At 43.6% G+C, this 21,852-nt stretch overlaps 1 protein-coding gene across 5 annotated transcripts in view; it reads left to right on the forward strand.

The window, feature by feature from the left end:
- Nucleotides 1-1,434: 1,434 nt before the first annotated feature.
- Nucleotides 1,435-21,852, forward strand: part of LOC137375294 (inactive N-acetylated-alpha-linked acidic dipeptidase-like protein 2) — a 1,073,632-nt gene continuing 1,053,214 nt past the window's right edge. For all 5 annotated transcript variants that reach the window (XM_068042232.1, XM_068042235.1, XM_068042233.1 and 2 more), the window contains exon 1: nt 1,435-1,614. The gene's annotated coding sequence lies outside the window, so the exon portion shown is untranslated. The remainder of the gene's footprint in view (nt 1,615-21,852) is intronic.

A 21,852-nucleotide genomic window follows, 5' to 3' on the forward strand; every position in this document is an offset into this window, starting at 1 on the left:
TCACTGTTTTGTCTGACTTGGGCACTACTATAATTGGGGTTGCCCAATGACTGTGGTCAGTTTTCACTGCACACCATTTCCCTTTCGCTTCTTTAGTTCCTCTTCAACTTGGGTTTTGACAGCATAAAGAACCGGCCTAGCCTTGCAATATATTGTTTTCACATCAGGCCTAATTCAGATATGTGCTTTCACACTGACTATTCCTTCATAGTTGTCCTTGTCAAGAGAATCCTGCAATGACTTTAATATATGACTCTGGCTATTGAATCCACCTAACTACACATCAGGAGTAAAAACACCTTCTTCAATGGGCCCACAACGCATGCCTTTTCCCCAGGCCAAGTCCAAATCACGTGACTTACGAACAATCCCTTTGCTTGTAAATGTGCACTTTCCTCTTTAACGGTTCTCTTTCTCGAGTGTGTGTGTTTGACTGGTGAGTGAGTGATGTAGCATTAGACTTATGAGGTGAACATGTGAATGAAGAAAAATAATCCTCATTATTTAAATCCACAAAAAGCATTCTGTTGTTTATTCAAATTGGCCATACACTCAGGGGTTAAGAAACATATACATCTTCCTTTTCAAAAGCACACTAATTACAGACAGTAAAGGGAAGGGAACTGAGGTTTCAGTTCCCTCTCAATTCTGTCTTAACACTTATAAAGCTTGAGGACTTAGAGGATCATAGATATTGAAATTGACCTATATTTGTCAGCTATGAGACCGATTTGTTATGCTCTGATTGAGGATGCTTAAAATTATTATCTAATTAACTACTTCTATAAAAGGTCCTCGCACCACCTCCACCCTTGCCATAAGTTCAGCAAGTATGCCTTGGTTTACAGAATTGGTATCTACTTGTGAACTGCCAAGTATACCAGTTGTGCCACCTGAATACAATATGCAATATCATTCCATGAACACTCTCTGGACGTTGGTACTGTGTTATGAGTGAAGTAGGCCTAATTTTACAACCAGCCTGCCCACTCAACTCTTTACTAGCATTATGGCCAATTTGGGAATAGAAAATGAACAGTCCAGAACACAAACAAAATCACAAATACATAGCAAGTCCACAAGCATCCGTAAAGAGAAAGGACTGGTTATTTCTGACACTTCTATTTTTATTTCAGATTTCCAGCATTTGCAGTGTCTTTTGTACTTCATGTGCGGCATCATGCAGGAGGGGTTGTTGACATTTTTTTGTAGCGGACGTGATACTCTGCCCACCGACTGTATTTCCTCAAAGAATATATAATCTGTAACATGGTCCTGGGTTGCATGATGACACGGCAAATTAGTGTATTTGAATTGACTTTTAATAGTTGAGGTTTTTAAAATGTTAATTTGTTGCTGAAACTGGAGGTTGTATAGTCCCTGTAGCCAATGGGATTTTTTAAAGGCTAGTTTCCTTGAAGTTTGCAATATGTGCAGTGCCAATCCTCTTTTTAATGTTGTTTCTAATAAGTGAAGTGGGAGGGGAGGGAATGAGTTTGGGAACCTGCTGTAGGGAATGAAGTAAATTGAAAGGGTGTGTCGGACTGTAACTGAGAGAAACACGGAATAAAAAGAAAAAAGAAATGGCATCAACATACAAGTTCCTTAAAGAAGGTTGGTAAATTGCTTCTGCAAACAAATTGGCTGCTCCAGAGTTGCAGCCTGTAGTTAGTTGGCTGCTGAGTAGTTGTGGATGTGAGGTGCTGGGCTACAGCTTCCTGAAGGGGTGTGAGGGCGCCTTTGCTGCCAGCGCTGGTTCTCCGGTGCCGTGCGGGGCTCAGCTCTGCTGCTGAGGTGCCGGAGCCCGGAGCTCCCGGGACATTCAACCCGGCTCCTACCGGCCGGGAACCGAGAGGGATAGCGATGCTTCTGGTCCTCGGCTCAGCTCCTATCTTGCTGTCGGTGCCTCTCCTGCGGGCCAGGGCCGCTCTCCCTTTCCATCCCCACCCCGGGTTTTAAAGTCACCGGGAGCGGCTCCCCAGTCAATGGAGCTGGGCGGAGGCGGAGTAAGCGAGGCCGCTGCCCCGCTGGCATTAGGCCGCGGCAGGGCGGAGTGTCCCGGCCCGGCGTCCCGAACATATCCAGTCCATTGTTCAGTAAACTGTCTCATTGTCAGCATCAGGGGATCTGATCAAAAAGGGTAAAACTGATCACAAACCCACTTGAAGGAAGTGTGCTGTTTCTGAGAGATCATCTCAATCAGTACCATCTTTTACCCACAATGAGTGAGTGAAACCGGTTCCAGATACTTGGCCGGGTACAGTAACTGATATACTACACTCTTTTAACAGGAGGTCACTTATAGAAACTTAACATACATGGATACCAGTGAGTCATTCTATTGTAACACGGCTCCCAATGCAGCAACTTGAGTCACTTTCATCAATGTTGAGCCTCTACCATGCTTGCCCACATGTGGCAAGACCAAATGAAAGCTGGAGAAATTTTGAGTGTACGTGCACGAAATGTAGTACAAAGAACTTGTTTTAAAATTGATTTTTGTTTTGGCTCATCACCTCAGTTAAATCACTACCATATAATTCGACTTGTCTTTCATTTACTGCCTATACAATTCAGCTTTGATTTGACAATTGCTAGGTAACGTGTCAAAATGAGTGCTAAAATTCGTTGAAATACTGAGTGTTAAAAATTTTGTTAGCACTGCCCCTCTCAGCTGCCCCATTTTAATTGGTCAACTTCATTCTGCAGGTGAATTTTAACAGTCCTTGTTTTGGACAGTCTCATTTTTTTTCATGTCTTGGATGGCCTGGAAGATTTGCTATGGATGTCGAGAGGTGGGGGTGGGGGGCACAAATTCAAAATGCTTAATTTCTCGCACTTCAATTAGCAGATTAACACCTGAGCTAGGGATTGCTGGTTTTTGATGGGTATCCATCTCCTGGTTCTACTGCACTTTAGTGTGACAGCATTCCATTGCTGTATCACAGCAAATGTACTGAAACAATACATCATAGGAATGACTTGAAGTAACATTAAATGCCTTTCTGATACGGAGAGATGCAGACCCCAAACATATTAATAATATTTACTGAACACTTTACAAAATTTGCTGAACATACAAATAATGTTCTTTCTTTTGCCAAATCCTCTTACTCAGTTATTTGTTCCTTTACCTGCCATTTTAGATTTGCGCTACATTTAAGATTCCGGTACTTTGTTTATCTTTCCCTTCTCCATTCCCAAAACCTTACACTTTTCTCAGTTATTTACATGATTTTTAAATAAATCTCATTCTTAATTGTACAAACTTAACATGTAGTTCTTGTGGAATCTGTCATTGCTGTGGCCTTTCCCATTATTGAGTCTCCAGCATCTAAACAGATGGTGATTTGCTGTGGTCTGGGCCTGATTCGTTGACTGAACTCCAGCCACAGTGTCCTAGGTTAGCATCACAATTGTTGTAAAAGTGGATATTGAATTTTTACATAGTGAACCATTGCTCCTGAGTCAAATTGACCTATTTTGTCTGCTTCTGACGAGCTAAACAGAACTAAAATAAGCCTGTAATTGGAATCCTGGACACATAATTATCAGTAAAAAGGCATACACATCATCATTTCATTTTGCCCTACTCACAGTCCTGAGGCATGTTTTCACCCAAGATTTATCTGCCAATCAGAATTATTATCCCAGATTGGTCCTGATTCCTTGGTCTGTTCTAGATAACTTTGAGCTACTTATGTCGGCATATTTTGATCTCTTTACCTAAGCAAGGATATACTAGCTTTTGAGGAAGTGCAACAAAGGGATTGTCCTATGAGGAGAGATTAGTAGTGGTGATCTGCTCAAGGGCAGGTCCTCTGCTCATTTTTCCTCACCTTATGGTCCTGCGCTTTCCTCCTTGTAAGATCCTCCCATTTTTAAACTTCCTTGAGAAATGAGCAATATGATGAGGGAAAAAGTACATGAGGTGGTTTCCCATTGCCTTTCTCATGTGTGCTTTAAAGGAAACGCAAGTCCTCTTCCCAAAGAATCTTCCACCTGGAAGCAGCTGGTGTCCCTTAAGGTTCTATTGAAGTGATTTATAACTTTAACCCCTTATAGGGGCTAAACCAAATCAGGGGTACATCCCTATGAATCTCCTTTAATTAAGTTGAAACCAGACAAGTTCTCAGACATTTATTTGGGTCCAAAGAATTGCACTGGCTTTCCCTCAAAGAAAGAAAACCAACAGAGAATTTTACCATCTTTCGGATAGCCTATTTCTAATATTTTTTGGCTAAGTCATAAATATCCCAGATATTATAAGGATCTGGGAAACTCTCTTCAATACGTATCTCTCCACTTAAAGAGATACAGAGAGGGGGCTCTTGTAGTTGTATACAGAATATTACATGAGACGTTTTATTAACTTTTATATATTTATTAAAGAATTTAACATGCAATAAACTTCTTTAGTGGATATGTATATCACAATATCCAATATTACTGAGAGATGTAACATTCTAATTTCTAACATAAAATCCAAAAGTTTAACCTTGCTAATGTTACAGAAAAATTATCTTAGAATATCCAGGATATCCATCACAATTTAAAGTAAACTTGTACCTTAAATCCCTGAAAAAGGCATGGGATGAGAAGTGTTGTTTGAGGATATAACACCTCTAAGTGTTTGCTTCAAAACCTTTTATTTTTATACTATTTCTAAGGTGTCAAATGACTTTTGCATTAGATGTGACCTTCCTGTGTTCCTTTTAAAATCCATATCTTTAGTTACCATTTCCACTTAATGTTTTACTGGAATTTGAAGTTGTGAGCTTTTATCTGGTCAAAATGTTTATAGTTGTGTTTACTTGACCCCTCGTTCCTGTGGGTACATTTTCATTTATTGTTAACTTCCCTTTCCATTGGATCCACAGCAACTTCCGGAGCCGAACTGTCTGAACAAACCAATTAAGTTTGTTGCTACCTCTTACTGACAGGATATTTCAATGTATGTTTTTTTTTAATCTTCCATGTTCCTGACAACAGAGATTCCATTCTAACAGGGACCTTGACATATTTAACTCTACTATCTTACAGGGGAACTTCAGTGAGCTTTGAAAACTAACCATTTATTCAATCTTTAACTCTAAAGGCATCATACACTATCTATTTCCAAATTCTACTTAATCAAACCTGTTATATCTATATTCCAGCACACCCCGCTCTTGACCCGGATAAAGACAAACAACAAAAATAGGTTGTTTAAACTAAACAATGCCTAAAATATAAACGTTCAATAAAATGTCATAACCTATTATGTGAAACAGGGCAATAATACAAAAGAGTACGTTGACAACAATCATAGTCCGCATTTTTACATGGAGCATCTAAATTTTCCATAAATAAATCTTGTAATTCCAGTACAAAGTTCAGAATGAAACTATGTGAAGCGTCCACGATCTGAGGTCGCAAAATGTTCAAAAAGATGACCGTAGCTCAACATGTCGCAAATCATGAACAATCGATGAAATTACCTAGAGAAGTAGAAAAGGATCCATAGCTGCCGCTTGATATTGAACCAATAAAGTCCTGTTGAGATAAACAAAAATGTGCTTTAGTCTATTGTCAGTCCCATTCCAGCCAACGTCTTCATACCAGGAATAAAATGAAAAGAGCTTAACATCAGGGAATTCTGAGGTCACCTGGATAGAAGCGTTATTCAGAACCTGAGTATCTTTATAACAGGCGTACTTTCCATCAGAAGCTAATTTGGTGGTACAAAGAAAAGCCAATCCGCCATGTTGTCCTTAGTATCATCACACTCTTCCAATGTTATGATGAATAAGAACATCACTTGCATTACCTCCCCACCAAATGTCACTCAGGGCAAAGTTATTGGGAGGATAGATATTTCTCCAGGCTAAGGATTCTAGAACACAGGGTCACTGGCTCAGAAAAAGGAGTTGGCCATTTAGGACTTAGGTTGGGGAGAAATTGCTTTACTCAAAGAATTGTGAACATTCAGAATTCTGTACCACAAGGGGCTGTGGATACTCAGTCGTGCAATATATTCAAGACAGCGACTGAGATTTTTGGATACTAAGGGAATTAAGGAAGATGGGAACAGTGCAGGAAGGTGGAATTGAGTTAGAAGATCTGCTTTGATTGTATTGAATGGTGGAGCAGGCTCGAAGGACCAAATGGCCGACACCTGCTCCTATTTCTTATCTGTTATGCTAGAATGGCATAATTTGGTTCCATTTCTTAGTTACATACAAGTTTAGCAATTGAATACAATAGCTTGGGCCATTTAAACAATTAACAGATTAAACTCTATTATCCATTAAGAATGTGGCTATAGGATGTTAATTACCAGTTGAAATATTGGTGACTAGAAAGCTATCAAAGATTCCATAAAACAACTACAAACCAAAGCTTTTACAGTCAATCAACCTAAGCATATAAATCTTCCCTTTGATAGAATCGAGTCCCAGATGCATATGAGCTTAACTTTGCCAACCCAAATTAAATGTGCATTTATTTGTACATTGCAGAGCCAACAGTGTGGTGCTGTTGTCAGATTTTGAAATTCAGCCAGTTCGCCCCTACCCCTACTCTGCCCCCAACCCCACCCCTACCAGGATCAGACCTGAATAGTGGCTCAAAGTGTGCTTTCACCACTTTTTTTTAAAGAAAAGGTACACAAGAAGTGTATTTAAGAGATTTTAAGGTGTTTCCAGAAATGGATTGGAACATGGCTTTTGTCACTTTTGAGCAAATACCAGCAGTAGCTTGGAACACACCTTTTGCAACTGCATTGCTAAATGAATATTTAATATTAATCAAGGTCACTGATGTGCAATTACAGAAGTTGAGCCTGAAAGTATCACTAAAAAAAACTCCAGTGAAAATACAATTTAACTAATTCAATCATGAAATCAGTGGCTCTGATCATTTTTTTTATTTCACGGGATGTGGGCGTCACAGAATAGGCCAGCATTTATTGCCCATCCCTAAGTCCCCTTGAGAAGGTGGTGGTGAGCTGCTGCCTTGAACCGCTGCAGTCCATGTGGTGAAAATACATCCACAGTGCTGTTAGGAAGGGAGTTTCAGGATTTTGACCAAGCTACAGTAAAGGAATGGCGATATAGTTCCAAGTCAGGATGGTGTGTGGCTTGGAGGGGAACTTGCAGGTGGTGGTGTTCCCATGCATCTGCTGCCCTTGTTCTTCTAGGTGCTAAAGGTCATAGGTTTCGAAGGAGCCTTGGTGAGTTGCTGCTGTGCATCTTGCAGATGGTACACACAGCTGCCACTGTACGTCAGTGGTGGAGGGAGTGCCAGTCAAGTGGGCTGCTTTGTTGAGCTTCTTGAGTATTTTTGGAGCTGCACTCATCCAGGCAAGTGGAGAGTATTCCATCACATTCCTGACTTGTGCCTTGTAGATGGTGGACAGGCATTGGGGAGTCAGGAGATGAGTTACAGAAGAATTCCCAGCCTCTGATCTGCTCTTATGGCCACAGTATTTATATGGCCGTTCCAGTTCAGTTTCTGGTCAATGGTAGCCCCCAGGATGTTGATATAGGGGGAATCCCTTTCCTATCCTGAGTGGTGTGAAACAGGGCTGTGTTCTCGCACCCACACTTTTTGGGATTTTCTTCTCCCTGCTGCTTTCACATGCGTTCAAATCCTCTGAAGAAGGAATTTTCCTCCACACAAGATCAGGGGGCAGGTTGTTCAACCTTGCCCGTCTAAGAGCGAAGTCCAAAGTACGGAAAGTGCTCATCAGAGAACTCCTCTTTGCTGACGATGCTGCTTTAACATCTCACACTGAAGAATGCCTGCAGAGTCTCATCGACAGGTTTGCGTCTGCCTGCAATGAATTTGGCCTAACCATCAGCCTCAAGAAAACGAACATCATGGGGCAGGATGTCAGAAATGCTCCATCCATCAATATTGGCGACCACGCTCTGGAAGTGGTTCAAGAGTTCACCTACCTAGGCTCAACTATCACCAGTAACCTGTCTCTAGATGCAGAAATCAACAAGCGTATGGGTAAGGCTTCCACTGCTATGTCCAGACTGGCCAAGAGAGTGTGGGAAAATGGCGCACTGACACGGAACACAAAAGTCCGAGTGTATCAGGCCTGTGTCCTCAGTACCTTGCTCTACGGCAGCGAGGCCTGGACAACGTATGCCAGCCAAGAGCGACGTCTCAATTCATTCCATCTTCGCTGCCTTCGGAGAATACTTGGCATCAGGTGGCAGGACTATATCTCCAACACAGAAGTCCTTGAAGCGGCCAACATCCCCAGCTTATACACACTACTGAGTCAGCGGCGCTTGAGATGGCTTGGCCATGTGAGCCGCATGGAAGATGGCAGGATCCCCAAAGACACATTGTACAGCGAGCTCGCCACTGGTAACAGACCCACCGGCCGTCCATGTCTCCGTTATAAAGACGTCTGCAAACGCGACATGAAATCGTGTGACATTGATCACAAGTCGTGGGAGTCAGTTGCCAGCATTCGCCAGAGCTGGCGGGCAGCCATAAAGACAGGGCTAAATTGTGGCGAGTCGAAGAGACTTAGTAGTTGGCAGGAAAAAAGACAGAGGCGCAAGGGGAGAGCCAACTGTCCAACAGCCCCAACAAACAAATTTCTCTGCAGCACCTGTGGAAGAGCCTGTTACTCCAGAATTGGCCTTTATAGCCACTCCAGGCGCTGCTTCACAAACCACTGACCACCTCCAGGCGCGTATCCATTGTCTCTCGAGATAAGGAGGCCCAAAAGAAAGAAATGATGGTAATGCCATTGAATGTCAAGGGGAGATGGTTGGGTTCTCTCTTGTTGGAGATTGTCATTGCCTGGCACTTGTGTGGCATAAATGTTACTTGCCACTTAGCAGCCCAAGCCTGGATGTTGTCCAGGTCTTGCTGCATTTCTACATGGACTGCTTCATTTTCTGAGGAGTCATAAATGGTGCTGCATATTGTGCAATCATTAACGCACATCCCCACTTCTGACCTTATGATAGATGGAAGGTCATTGATGAAGCAGCCGTAGATGGTTGGGCCTAGGACACTACCCTGAGGAATTCCTGCAGTGATGTCCTGGGACTGAGACGATTGACCTCAAACAACCACAACTATCTTCCTTTGTGCTAGGTATGACACCAACCAGCGGAGAGTTTTCCCCCTGATTCCCATTGACTCCAGTTTTGCTGGGGCCCCTTGATGCCATACTTAGTCAAATGCTGCCATGGTGTCGAGGGCAGTCACTCTCACCTCACCTCTTGAGTTCAGCTCTTTTGTTCATCTTTGAACCAAGCCTGTAATGAGGAGCTGAGGGGCCCTGGCGGAACCCAAACTGAGCGTCAGTGAGCAGGTTATTGCTGAGTAAGCGCTGCTTAATAACACTGTTGACAACACCTTCCATGACTTTGCCGATGATCGAGAGTAGACTGATGTAATTGTCCAGGTTAGACTTGTCCTGCTTTTTATGTACAGGACATTCCTGGGCAATTTTCCACATTGTTGGGTAGTTGCCAGTATTGTAGCTGTACTGGAACATCTTGGCTAGCGGTGTGGCCAGTTCTGGAGTACAGGTCTTCAGTACTATTGCTGGAATGTTGTCAGGGCCCAAAGCCTATGCAGTTTCCAATGCCTTCAACTGTTCCTTGATGCTATGTGGACTGAATCGAACTTTCTGAAGACTGGCATCTGTGATGCTGTGGACCTCAGCAGGATGCCGAGATGGATTATCCACTGAGCACTTCTGGCTGAAGATTGTTGCAAATGCTTCAGCCTTGTCTTTTGCACTGATGTGCTGGGCTCCCCCGTCATTGCAGATGGGGATATTTGTGGAGCCTCCTCCTCCTGTTAGTTGTTTCATTGTCCACCACCATTCATGACTAGCTGTGGCAAAACTGCAGAGCTTAGATCTGATCCATTGGTTGTGGGATCACTTAGCTCTGTCTATCGAATGCTGCTTCTGCTGTTTGACATGCATGTAGTCCTGTGTTGTAGCTTCACCAGGTTGACATATCATTTTTGGGTATGCCTGGTGCTTCTCCTGGCATACCCTCCTGCACACTTCATTGAACCCCCTGGCTTGGTGGTAATGGTAGAGTAGGGGATATGCCAGGCCATGAGGTTACAGATTGTAGTTGAATACAATTCTACTGTTGCTGATGGCCCACAGCGTCTCATGGATGCCCACTTTTCTGTTGCTAGGTCTGTCGAAATGTATTCCATTTAGAACAGTGGTAGTGCCACACAACATGATGGAGGGTATCCTCAATGTAAAGAGGGGACTTCGTCTCCACAGGGACTGTGCAATGGTCACTCCTACCAATGCTGTCCTGGACAGATGCATCTGCGACAGATAGATTGTCGAGGACAAGGTCAAGAGGTTTTTCCCTCTTGTTAGCTCCATCACTACCTGCCACAGACCCAGTCTAGCAGCTGTATCCAGCTGCTCGGTCAGTCGTGATGCTACGGAGCCACTCTTGGTGATGGACATTCAGCTCCCTCACCCAGAGTACATTCTGTGCCCTTGCCACCCTCAATGCCAAGTGGTATTCAACATGGAGAAGTACCAATTGATCAGCTGGGGGGAGGGGAGGTTCCATGATACTATCTTGTATGTTCTTTTGTATTAACAACAGTGTATCCTTCAACTCAATTCTGAGCAATGCTGGGGATAACTGCTACTATATTATAAAATCAGTACGTCAAGCATGAATTTCTTCTATCCCACTTCTCGATCTGACTTCAAACTTCACTCTTTGCATGTCATACTTCAAGGAAATGTATAAAGAAATGAAAAAAAACACTTCAGGAGCACAAAATACGTGAGCCAGAGGGCGGGATTTCCATTTTGTGGTCAGACCTCCGATGTGATCACTTCCAGGTCCCAACCCTGTAGCGCTGCGGCAATGCATATGCTTTGCAATTTTAATATAGAAAACAATGAATTGGCATTGTTACGACTGCGGCAGGAGCAAAGCACTGTCAATTCAGTCCCGTCACTCCACAGGTCGCAGCATATTATTAAAGTTTTCCACCCAACCGGAAAACAGCCAAATTAAACAATCTAGTAACCCCCAGAATAAAACAGACCAAACCAGGTGTCTTTAGAAAACAACAAATTAACTATTGATTAAAACTAAATCTTAGACACTATTAAGATAAACCTATGTCTAAAGACCTTATAATTTCTTATTTTAATCTAACTCCCCCATTCGTACACACATACTCAACAACAACAGTGGTTAACAGGTTTTAAAAGTGGTGTCCTTAAAAACAGCTGTTTCTTAAGAATAAATAAATAAGTAAGTCTTTGTGGCTAACGTTCCCGATGGATAAGGTATTTTAATGTGAAAATAATCAAAGGCCACTCGAAGTCTTCACTTGAATTTGATGAAGCAATCTATGTTTGATAGACATTCAAATCTTCGGCTGCAGCAGGCATCAACAGTTCCTTCAGCAATACCAAATGGTCTCCTAAAAGGGTTATTTCCTCTTTAGGCAATTAATTTGGCCTGTAGCTCCTTGTTGAATTTCTGCTGGGAGAGAATGGACAGCTCTTTTTTCCTCTTCAGTATGCTTCACGGGTGAGTCTGGTTCAGACTGGTTTTTGCCAGTTTTACAAACAGTCAAATTGAAACATTATACCATATGACCTCTCTCTCCTCTGTTGCCTAGGTAAAAAAATGCAGCTGTGGCACACTGTGCCCCCAGAAATCCAAAACTTCTCGCCCTGTCTTAAAGGCACACTGTTTTTACCAGAATATTAAAGCCACACTGTTTTAATCTGAGGAGGAAAATAATACACGTCCGTGACAGCATTCATTGTCCAATTAGTGGTGAAGGACATGGGAAGGAGGCAGGTCACAGGCAGCAGCAGTCCCGATTTTAAATGTGGGCAAAGGATGGAAGGAGAAATAAAGCAGTGGGAAGGGAAGGTCCCCGTTCCAGGGCACCTCCCTCCCCATTTTTCGGATGCTTCACTGGAGGTACTGCTGGAAGCAGTGACTGAACGGAGAAATATCCTGTTTACGACCAGTGTCAACAGAAAGTCTGCAAGGGCTACCAAGAAGGAATGGCTGGAGGTGGTTCACAAGATCAACAACAGAGGAGTGGTGAGGAGGAACTAGGTGCAGTGAAGGAAATGTTTTGATGAACTTCCCAGTGCTGGAAAGGTGAGTCCAAAGATGGACTCAGATGGCCTGCCTCCTAGTCAGCAGTCACTGAGTACAAAAGAGAGGGGCATCCTGAGGGCGCGTAGAGATCGCCTGACCATAGAAAGAAATGTGTGATCAACAGCATTGATAACCCATAAGCATAGGTCAGAACTCTAATGCTGTTGGACAGGAAGCTGGTATGCAGACTGCAGCAGCATACACGAATGAAAAGCTGCAGGTGGTGAGGAAGAGAGGCATTGTCCTAACTGCATCTTCCTTCACCTTGCAGGCCAAATGGGACTTGAACGCCAGGGAGAATGAGAGGGCACGCCTGGATGGTGGGGTTCCCCAGCTCGGGTCACTTACACACTTTGAGAAGCTGGCCCATGATGTTGCCAGAGCGTCAAGGCCACGGGGATGCCGTGGACGGAGAAATGGCAGTTTGCCATAGACAGGGTGACAATATCTCAACATTTGTCCAGGTTCAAGAGATGCATGGCAATAATCCCCATGCAACAAGCTGTCAATGCGTCAGCTCATTATATTAAGCAGCCAAGGAATCAGTTGACTGTCGCAATCTCTCATAACCATCTTCTCTTATAGCTCCCATGGGGGCTGCTGCAGTGGGGCAGAAATCCACACAAAGTCAACAAGTTTCTGAGGAGTCAGAGGAGGAAGAAACATTGGAGCCTGCATTATCACATCTTTTTTGCGCACCCTCCACCAGTGCAGTTACTTGCACCTCGGTGGATCCTTGCGCGTTATTAGAGAGGTGGCACAGGGTGAAGCATACATGATACCAGAGCTGGAGGATTCGGGGGTGGCTGCGTTGGCTGTGGCCAGTCCCCCTTGGAGAATGGAGGACAGGTGCAGCCCTGCTCAGCAGGATAGAGATGCAGTGCTTAGGGAGTCAGAAAACAGGTGGTTCTACCTGGGGAATCAGTGTAAGATGTGTGCCCATATGTCAAAGTTACCTGAGGCACTGCAATGTCATGGAATGAGAATTAATTTCATGTGCTCCGCAATGTTTCAGTGTTTTGCGTGCATGAGGTCCTCCATTGACAGAGTGGCCAACCTCTTGTCGAGTCATATGCAGCATCACTCAGAGTGGATGCAGGAACAGCACACTGACATGCACAGAATGCATGCTGCAGTCTGTAGCATTGACTGGTCAGTGGCACAAAGAAGCATGGAGTGGATGCCAGCTCTGCCCCTGCTGGTGGTCCCCTCCAGCGATCAAGGCACCGTGAAAGGGCTGAGGAGGCAATATAGATAGTGATGAGGGGGCCACACCTCACAGGGCTTCATCATCATCATCCACCTCCATGGCCCCTCCAATGGACGAAGCATCTGTGGAGTTACACCCTGTGACAGAGGCTACCCCTGCAGTGATGCCGGTGCAGCAGCCTTTGAAGGTGCCGCCTCCCCAGCACCTCCATGCCAAAGTCGACCGCCACAGCCATCTCAGTCCCAGAGGGGCATGAGCGAACAGTCTACCTACTCCTCATCCTCAGCCACAGGGGAGGAGTGGCTGTTAGCGGAGGCCACCGCGTCAGTAATTTCACTTTGTGGGTCACTTGGGTGTTTCTGATGGAAATAATAGTGAACTGTTCAGTGATAAAACACTGAGATGTGTGTTTCAATCTCATCATGCTGAGACACAGGAGAATGGGAAGTAAGGACATTGCCAAAACAATGGAGTGTGCTGGGTAAAAGTGTGTTAGGTGGAGACTCTGGAGCCTTGCAGTGTTTGTGCCACTGGGTGGTTGCTGACCTTTGCTATGAACTAATGGTTGCTGTCACTTAGATGAAAGAGACTCTCCTGTCCACATATCCTGCAGACCCTGCAGACTGAGTCTCACACAGGTCCAGCATCTCTGCATCAGAGTGGCCCTGGTGTCCCTGCCATCTTGATGAGCACTCCACCTCTTGAACCTGCCACGGCGACAACCCCGCTGTCCAGTTCTCCTTCAGCTTCTTCCTCATCCTCGTCTTCCTCAACCTCTTCCTCCTCTGAGGAGCTGTGCCGTTCCAGTGCTTCTCCCTCCTCATGGTCCACACCTCTCTGGAGGGCCATGTAATGGAGGGCTCAGTAGACCACCACAATGCAAGTGACCCTTGAGGGAGTGTACTGGAGGGCGCCGCCCAACCAGTCAAAGCACCTGAGCCTCATTATCAGGAAGATGATGGCCTGGTTAATGATGACCTATGTGCTCAGGTGGCATTGGTTGCAGTGTCTTTCAGCCTCCATGGTGGGGTAATGCATTGGAGTCATCAGCTATCTCCTCATGGGGTAAGCCTTATCTGCTAACAGCTATCTACAATCTCCAGTGGCTTCATGAAGAGCTGCGGCACCTGCAATTTATGGAAGATGAAAGCAGACTGGCAGCTTCCAGGAAAGCGTGCACACCTGCATAAAGCGCTTGCTATGCTTGCATAGAAACTTGACGTTTAGGAAGTGGAATCCTGTCTTATTGAGGAATCTCCCTGACTGGTCAGCTGGTACCTCGATGGCCACATGGGGGCAATCGATGATCCCCTGCACCTGAGGGCATCCAGCGAAGGAGGCAAATCCCACTGCTCTTTGAGCTTGAGTGCCAATATCCACTTTGAATTCAATTTAATTCCCTGCCCTCGAACAGAGCATCTGACACTGCTGTGATGCACTGATGTGTTGCTGCCTGCGAGATGCCACCAATGTCTGCTGCCACTCTTTGGAAGGAGCTGGTTGCAGGAAAGTGCAAGGCCACTGTGACTCTTAGAGCCATGGGAAGGCCATTGTGAAGGTTCTTGCTAACCCTTGGATTACCCTCAACAAGGGCACTCAGGTCAGCAACTGTCAGCATTCTGCAGCATTCAGGCTCTGCCATGTCCAGGCAACTTCTCTTTTGGCAGTAAGTGTGTCACCTCCGTTGCCTTCCTGCCCCTCATTCCTCAACCTTGTGCCCCTGTTGCCCAGGGATCTGCTTGTGCTCAGGCAGATGCTGCTCCTCATTGGTGGTTGGACCAAGCTCGGAGTCGGTTGATTCCAGTTCCTGTTATGTCCTTCCTTTCCATTGGAATGTGAGTCTTCCTGAACTGTACTGTCATGATCCTCAGACCTGTAAGCAGAAGGACCCATCTGGTCTACCCCACCTCCTCCTCATGGTTGGGATCCTGTGTGGATCCTGCAACTTCAAAAGAAAATTCAAAACTGACCCTTAACAAGCTGACAACAAGCGAGGCTTAACTGGCCATTTCAGCAGCTTGTGTGGGTTGCCTCTTCCAGCTTCCGTTGCAGCCTTTTAAAGTACATCCCCAGTTTATGTAATCTGACCTCATAACTTAAGCCTCGGAGTCCAGGTATCATTCTGGTAAGTCTATGCTGCCCTACATCCAAGGCCAATACATTCTTTCTAAGGTGTAGTTCCCAGGACTGCTCATCATGTTCCAGGTGTGATCTAACCAGAGCTTTGTATCGCTGAAACAGGACTTCTACCCACTTGTGTTCAAGCCCTCTAGATATAAATGCTAGCATTCTGTTAGCCTTTTTGATTATTTTTTGTACCTGTCCATTATATTTTAATGACTTATGTACATGGACCCCCAAGTCTCTTTGGACTACCACTGTTACTAGTTTTTCACCATTTAGACACCATCCCAATTAGGGTACCTGCCCATTATCCCTACTCTTTGTCTCCTGCCGCTCAGCCAACTTCCTAACCAGGTGAATAATTTGCCTTCAATTCCACGAGTCTGACCTTTGAGGTATTTTATCGAATGCCTTATACAAGTCCTTATAGATAACATCCTGTAGACATTCCCCTGTCCACTACTTTAGTCACCTCTTCAAAAATTCAGTCAGGTTCGTCAGGCATGACCCGCCCTTTAGAAATCCATGCTAGCTGTCTGATCAGCTGAAAATTATCAAGATGTTCGGTCACCTTATCCTTAATGATGGAGTCTAGCAATTTCTCAACAACAATGTCAGGTTAACTAGTCTGCAATTCCCTGGTTTCCCGCTCTTATCTTTCTTAAATAGTGAAGTGACATGTGGAGTTTTCCAATCTAAACGTATTGGGGGTGAGGAGGATATTATGTAGTTGACGAGGTTCTCGGCCACTAGCTGAAGAGCTAATCAGGCACGTAAGTGGACAGCAGCGGGCCTTCTCCGCGATTAAAGGCGCTGGGGACAGAAGTCCCGCCTGCTGAAAGCTGCCGGCCAATTGGAGGTATAAATTGCCCACTTGAGGGCCTCAATTGGCAGTGGGGCAGGAAAACCATCTGCGGGCCATCCCGCCCGATTAAATGCTCTTCCCGCCTCCAAAGCCGCTGTAGGGGAGAGCATAAAATGCCCCCATGGTTTCTGAATCGAGAGAACTTGGAAGATATAGTTAGGGCATTGGCAATGTTCTCACCTACTTCCTTTAAAATCCTGAGATGGAAACCATCTGGTCCTGGGGATTTGTCACTCTTTAGTCCCATTATTTTGTTCATTACTGTTATTTTGCTTATGGTAATTTTGATGGGTCCCTGCCTCTGATTCTATATTAGTTTCCTTGGGATTTCCAGCATGCTGATCTCTTCCTTAACTGTAAATTCTGACAGAAAGTAAATATTCAACATGTCTGCCATTTCCTTTTTTTCATTGACAGTATCACCATTATCAGTTTTCAAGGGGCCTACATTGTTCCTGATCATCATATTTTCCCTAATATAATTGCAAATGTTTTTTGTGTTTGCTTTGATATCCTTGCAAGTTCCTTTTCATACTCCCCTTTTTTGTAGCTTTTGCTATCTGTTTTGTCATCCTCTGCTGTTCTTTGTAATTTCTTCTCCCATTTGTCAGGATCTGTGCTACTTTTTGCATTTTTGTATGCTTTTTCATTTAGCACTAAGTTGTCTCTTACCTCTTTAGTTGCCTGTGCTGTTAAACAAAAAGCAGACCTCCTTTAAAACACTGAATGAGATTTATAAATGCATTTGCAATACAAGATACTGCACTATTTTGGAGCACTATTTGTACTTGGATAAAATCATTAAATCATTTTCAAACTATCCACAGAGTGGCATTTTGAAATCTAGTGTTAAGACAATATCACGATGTATATATTTTTTACATCTTTAAAGGTTGGAAGGAAAGTGAGTTGTGCTAGTAGGAAATGAAGAGTTCCAAGGAAAACAGACACCTTAAATAAGGGAGGAATATGCCAGGCATGTATTATGGTAAGTCTTAGACCACATACTAAACAAATAGCAGTTGCCGTTCAGCTGACCAAAAACAGTTGAAGCCATTGACCAAGGTGTCTGAACCTACAGCACAACTCATTTGATAAAAGTAGAATTTAAGATTAAAAATGGATGACTGAGTGCGTTGAATATTTTTGCCAGGGCCATCGTCAGAACCACATTTTTACTGAGGTACACTTGACCACCTGGAGTTTTTGATACTTCCCATTTCTGTGTATGTAATAGAATAAAACTGATGGTTTGTAAACTCTTTGAAAAAGGTGAAATACACACACAAGAATGACAGGGAACAGAATCCACATGGATTACTGCAGGGTTCCAGAGAAGATTCCTTTGAGTTTTTTTTCTGAATTGTTTGGAAAATATTTGAATGCGCATAACATGTGGAACAGCACTGTTTTCATCAAATATAATGAGGGAAATAGTCATTGACTAACCATATGTTTTTGCGACACAAAAGCAATGATCAATAATTTACAACTTTAGGGATAAATGTTGGATGCGGAAACTGCTTAATACTTCTGTTTACAATTTGTTATTAACTGCATAGTGGCTATGTTACTGGATGGTAATCCAGAGGCCTGTACTAATGATCAGGACACCTGAGTTCAAATCCCACCATGGCAGCTGGGCAATTTAAATTCAGTTGATTAAATAAAAGCCTGGAATAAAAAACTAATATCAATAATGGTGTCCCTGAACTAATAGATTGTTGGAAAAACCTATTTTGTTCACCTAATGTCCTTCAGGGAAGGAAATCTGTCATCCTTATCCAGTCTGGCCCATATGTGATTCCAGACCCACAGTAATGTGGTTGACTCTTAACTCTGAAATAACCTAGCAAGTCACTCCACTACGAGAAAGTACAATAAGAATAAAACCAGATGGACCTCCTGGCATCAAGCTGGGCCTTGGCTTCTTTCGGACAGGACAAAGGTACATCCAGCTCAGACAACCCTGCAAAATCCTCATCGTAAAGGATCCTCTAGGCAAGAGTGATAATAACATGATGAATTTCACATTCAGTTTGAGGGTGAGAAATTTGGGTCTGAAACTAGTGTCTTAAACTTAAACAAAGGTAATTACAAGAGTATGAAGACAGAGTTGGCTAAAGTGGCCAGGGAAAATAGGTTAAAAGGTACAACATTAGAGTGGCAGACATTTAAGGGGATATTTCATAACTTTCAATAAAATATATTCTATTGCGAAAGACTCTATGAGAAGGATGCACCATCCATGGTTAACTAAAGAAGTTAAGGTTGGTATCAAATTGAAAGAAAAAGTGTACAATGCTGCAAAGATTAGTGGTAGGTCAGAAGATTGGGAAAATTTTAGAAGCCAGCGAAGAATGGCTAAGCAAATAATAGAGGGAGAAATTAGAGTATGAGAACTAGCAAGAAATATAAAAGCAGACAGTGAGAGCTTCTACAAGTATGTAAAAAGGAAGAGAGTAGCTAACGTACTTGTTGGTCCCTTAGAGGATAAGACTGGGGAATTAATAATGGGAAACATGGAAATGGTAGAGACTTTTAACAAGCATTTTGTATCTGTCTTCACACCAGAAGGCACTAAAAGCATCCCAAGAATAGAAGAAAATGAAAAGGAGCTTAAAAGAATCATTATTACTAGAGAAAAAGTACGAAGAGAACTAATGGGACTAAAGGCTGACAAGTCCCCTGGACCTGATGATCTGCACCCTAGGGTCTTAAAATCTTAAAAGAAGTGGCTACAGAGATAGCGGATGCATTGGTTATAATCTTTCAAAATTCTCTAGATTCTGGAAACGTCCCACCAGATAGGAAAACTGCAAATGTAACACCTTTCTTCAAGAAAGGAGGGAGACAGAAAACAGGAAACTATAGGCCAGTTTGCTTAACATCTGTCATTGGGAAAATGCTGGAATCTATTAAGGACGTAGTAGCAGGACATTTAGAAAATCATAATGCAATCAGGCAGAGTCGACATGGTTTTATGAAAGGGAAATTGTGTTCGACAAATTTATTAGAGTTCTTTGAGGATGTAACAAGCAGGGTGGATAAAGGGGAACCAGTAAATGTAGTGTATTTGGATTTCCAAATGGCATTCAATATGGTGCCATATAAAAGGTTATTACACAAGATAAGAGCTCAGGGTGTTAGGGGTAATATATTAGCATGGATAAAGGATTGGCTAACAGGAAACAGAAAGTCGGGATAAATGGGTCATTTTCAGGTTGGCAAACTGTAACAAGTGGAATGCCACAAGGATCAATGCTGGGGCTTCAACTATTTACGATCTATATTAATGACTTGGATGAAGGGACCAAGTGTATTGAAGCCAAATTTGTGGACGATACAAAGATAGGTAGGAAAGAAAGTTGTGAGGAGGACACAACGTCTCCAAAGAGATATAGATAGGTTAAGTGCGTGGGAAAAAAATTGGCAGATGGAATATAATATGGGAAAACGTAAGGTTGTCCACTTTGGCAGGAAGAATAGAAAAGCAGAATATTATTTAAATGGAGAGAGACCACAGAGTGTTGCAGTATAGAGGGATTTGGGTGTCCTTGTACATGAATCACAAAACGTTAGCGTGCAGATACAGCAAGTAATTAGGAAGGCAAATGAATGTTGGCTTTTATTGCAAGGGGGATGGAGTATAAAAGTAGGGAAGTTCTTGCTACAACTGTACAGGGCATTGGTGAGACTGTACCTAGAGTACTGTGTACAATTTTGGTCTTCTTACTCAAGGCAGGATATACTTGCATTGAAAGTGGTTCAGAGAAGGTTCACTAAACTGATTCCTGAGAAGAAGGGGTTGTCTTATGAAGAAAGGTTGAACAGGTTGGGCCTATACTCATTGGAGTTTCTAAGAATGATAGGTGATCTTATTGAAACATATAAGATTCCGAGAGGGCTTGACAGGGTAGACGCTGAGAGGATGTTTCCGCTCATGGGGGGAATCTAGATTTGGGGGGCACAGTTTCACAATAAGGGGTCTCCCATTTAAGACAGAGGTGAGGAGGAATTTCCTCTCAGAGGGTTGTTAATCTTTGGAATTCTGTTCCCTGGAGAGCAATGGAGCCTGGATTATTGAATATATTCAAGGCTGAGTTAGATGGATTTTTGATCTACAAGGGAATCAAAGGTTATGGGGGACCGGCAAGAAATGGAGTTAAGGCCACAATCAGATCAGCCATGATCTTGTGGAATGGCAGAGCTGGTTTGAGGAGCCGACTGGCTTATTCCTGCTCCTATTTCTTATGTTCATATGATCCTCCTGACCAATATCTGGGGGCGTGCCAAATTAGGGGAAGCTTTTATACAGACTAGTCAGTCAACAGCCTGGCATAGTCATAGAATCATACCTTTCAGACTATGTTCCAGACTCCTCTAGCACCATCCCTGCTGGTGGAATAGAACTTACCCACTTTGGTGGTTGCACAGTCAGGAGGGAGTGGCCTTGAGAGTCCTCCAACATTGACTCCAGATCCCAGGAAGTCTCATGGTATTGGGTCAAACAAGGGCAATGAAACCTTCTGCTGATTAGTACCTACCTGAACTGATGAATTAGTACCCCTCCATGTTGAATACCACTTTGAAGAAGGATAGAGGGTAATAAGGACACAGAATGTACTCTAGGTGAGGATCTTCAATGTGAGTTGTTTGGTAGCACCACTGCTGGCTGAGTCCTGAAGCACATAGCTGCCAGACTGGGCTTGCAGAGGTGGTGAGAGAATCAACATGAGGGAAAAACCTACTTGACCTCATCCTCACCAGTCTACCTGTTGCAGATGCACCTTTCCATGATAGTATTGATAGCAGTGACCACCTCATAGTCCTTGTGGAGATGATGTTCCGAGCCACACTGAGAATACCTTCTATCATGTTGAGTCATGTTGAAATGAGAGAGATTCAGAACCAATCTTGTAGCTCAAAATTGGGCATTCATAAGGCACTGTGGGCCATCAGCAGCAGCAGAATGGTACTCCATCATAATCTGTATCCTCATATCACAGCATATCCATCATTCTACCATTATTATCAAGTTGAAGCATCTAGTTCAATGAGGAATGTAGCAGAACATGGAAAGGGTCAGCAGCAGGTGTACTTAAAAATGAGATGCCTGCCTGGTGAAGCTACAACCCAGGACTACATGCATGCTAGACAGCAGAAGCAACAAGCTATAGCTAGAGCTAAGTGATTGGTTGTGCAATGGATCGGATCGAAGATCTGCAGTCCTGCCACATCCTGTCGTGAATGGTGGTGGACAATTAAACCCGGGAGGAGGAGACTCCATGAACATCACCATCCTCAATGACGGCAGAACCCAGCATGTGAGTGCAAATGACAAAGCTAAAGTGTTTACAAACATCTTCAGCCAGAAGTACCAAGTGAATTATCCATCTTCACCTCCTCTTGAGGTCCCCACCACCACAGAAACCAGTCTTTTCAATTCACTCCATGTGATATAAAAAATTGACAGTGCACTGGATACAGCAAAGGCTGTGGTCGCA

The sequence above is a fragment of the Heterodontus francisci genome, chromosome 11, assembly GCF_036365525.1.
Source record: "Heterodontus francisci isolate sHetFra1 chromosome 11, sHetFra1.hap1, whole genome shotgun sequence".
Classification (NCBI taxonomy): Eukaryota; Metazoa; Chordata; class Chondrichthyes; order Heterodontiformes; family Heterodontidae; genus Heterodontus; species Heterodontus francisci.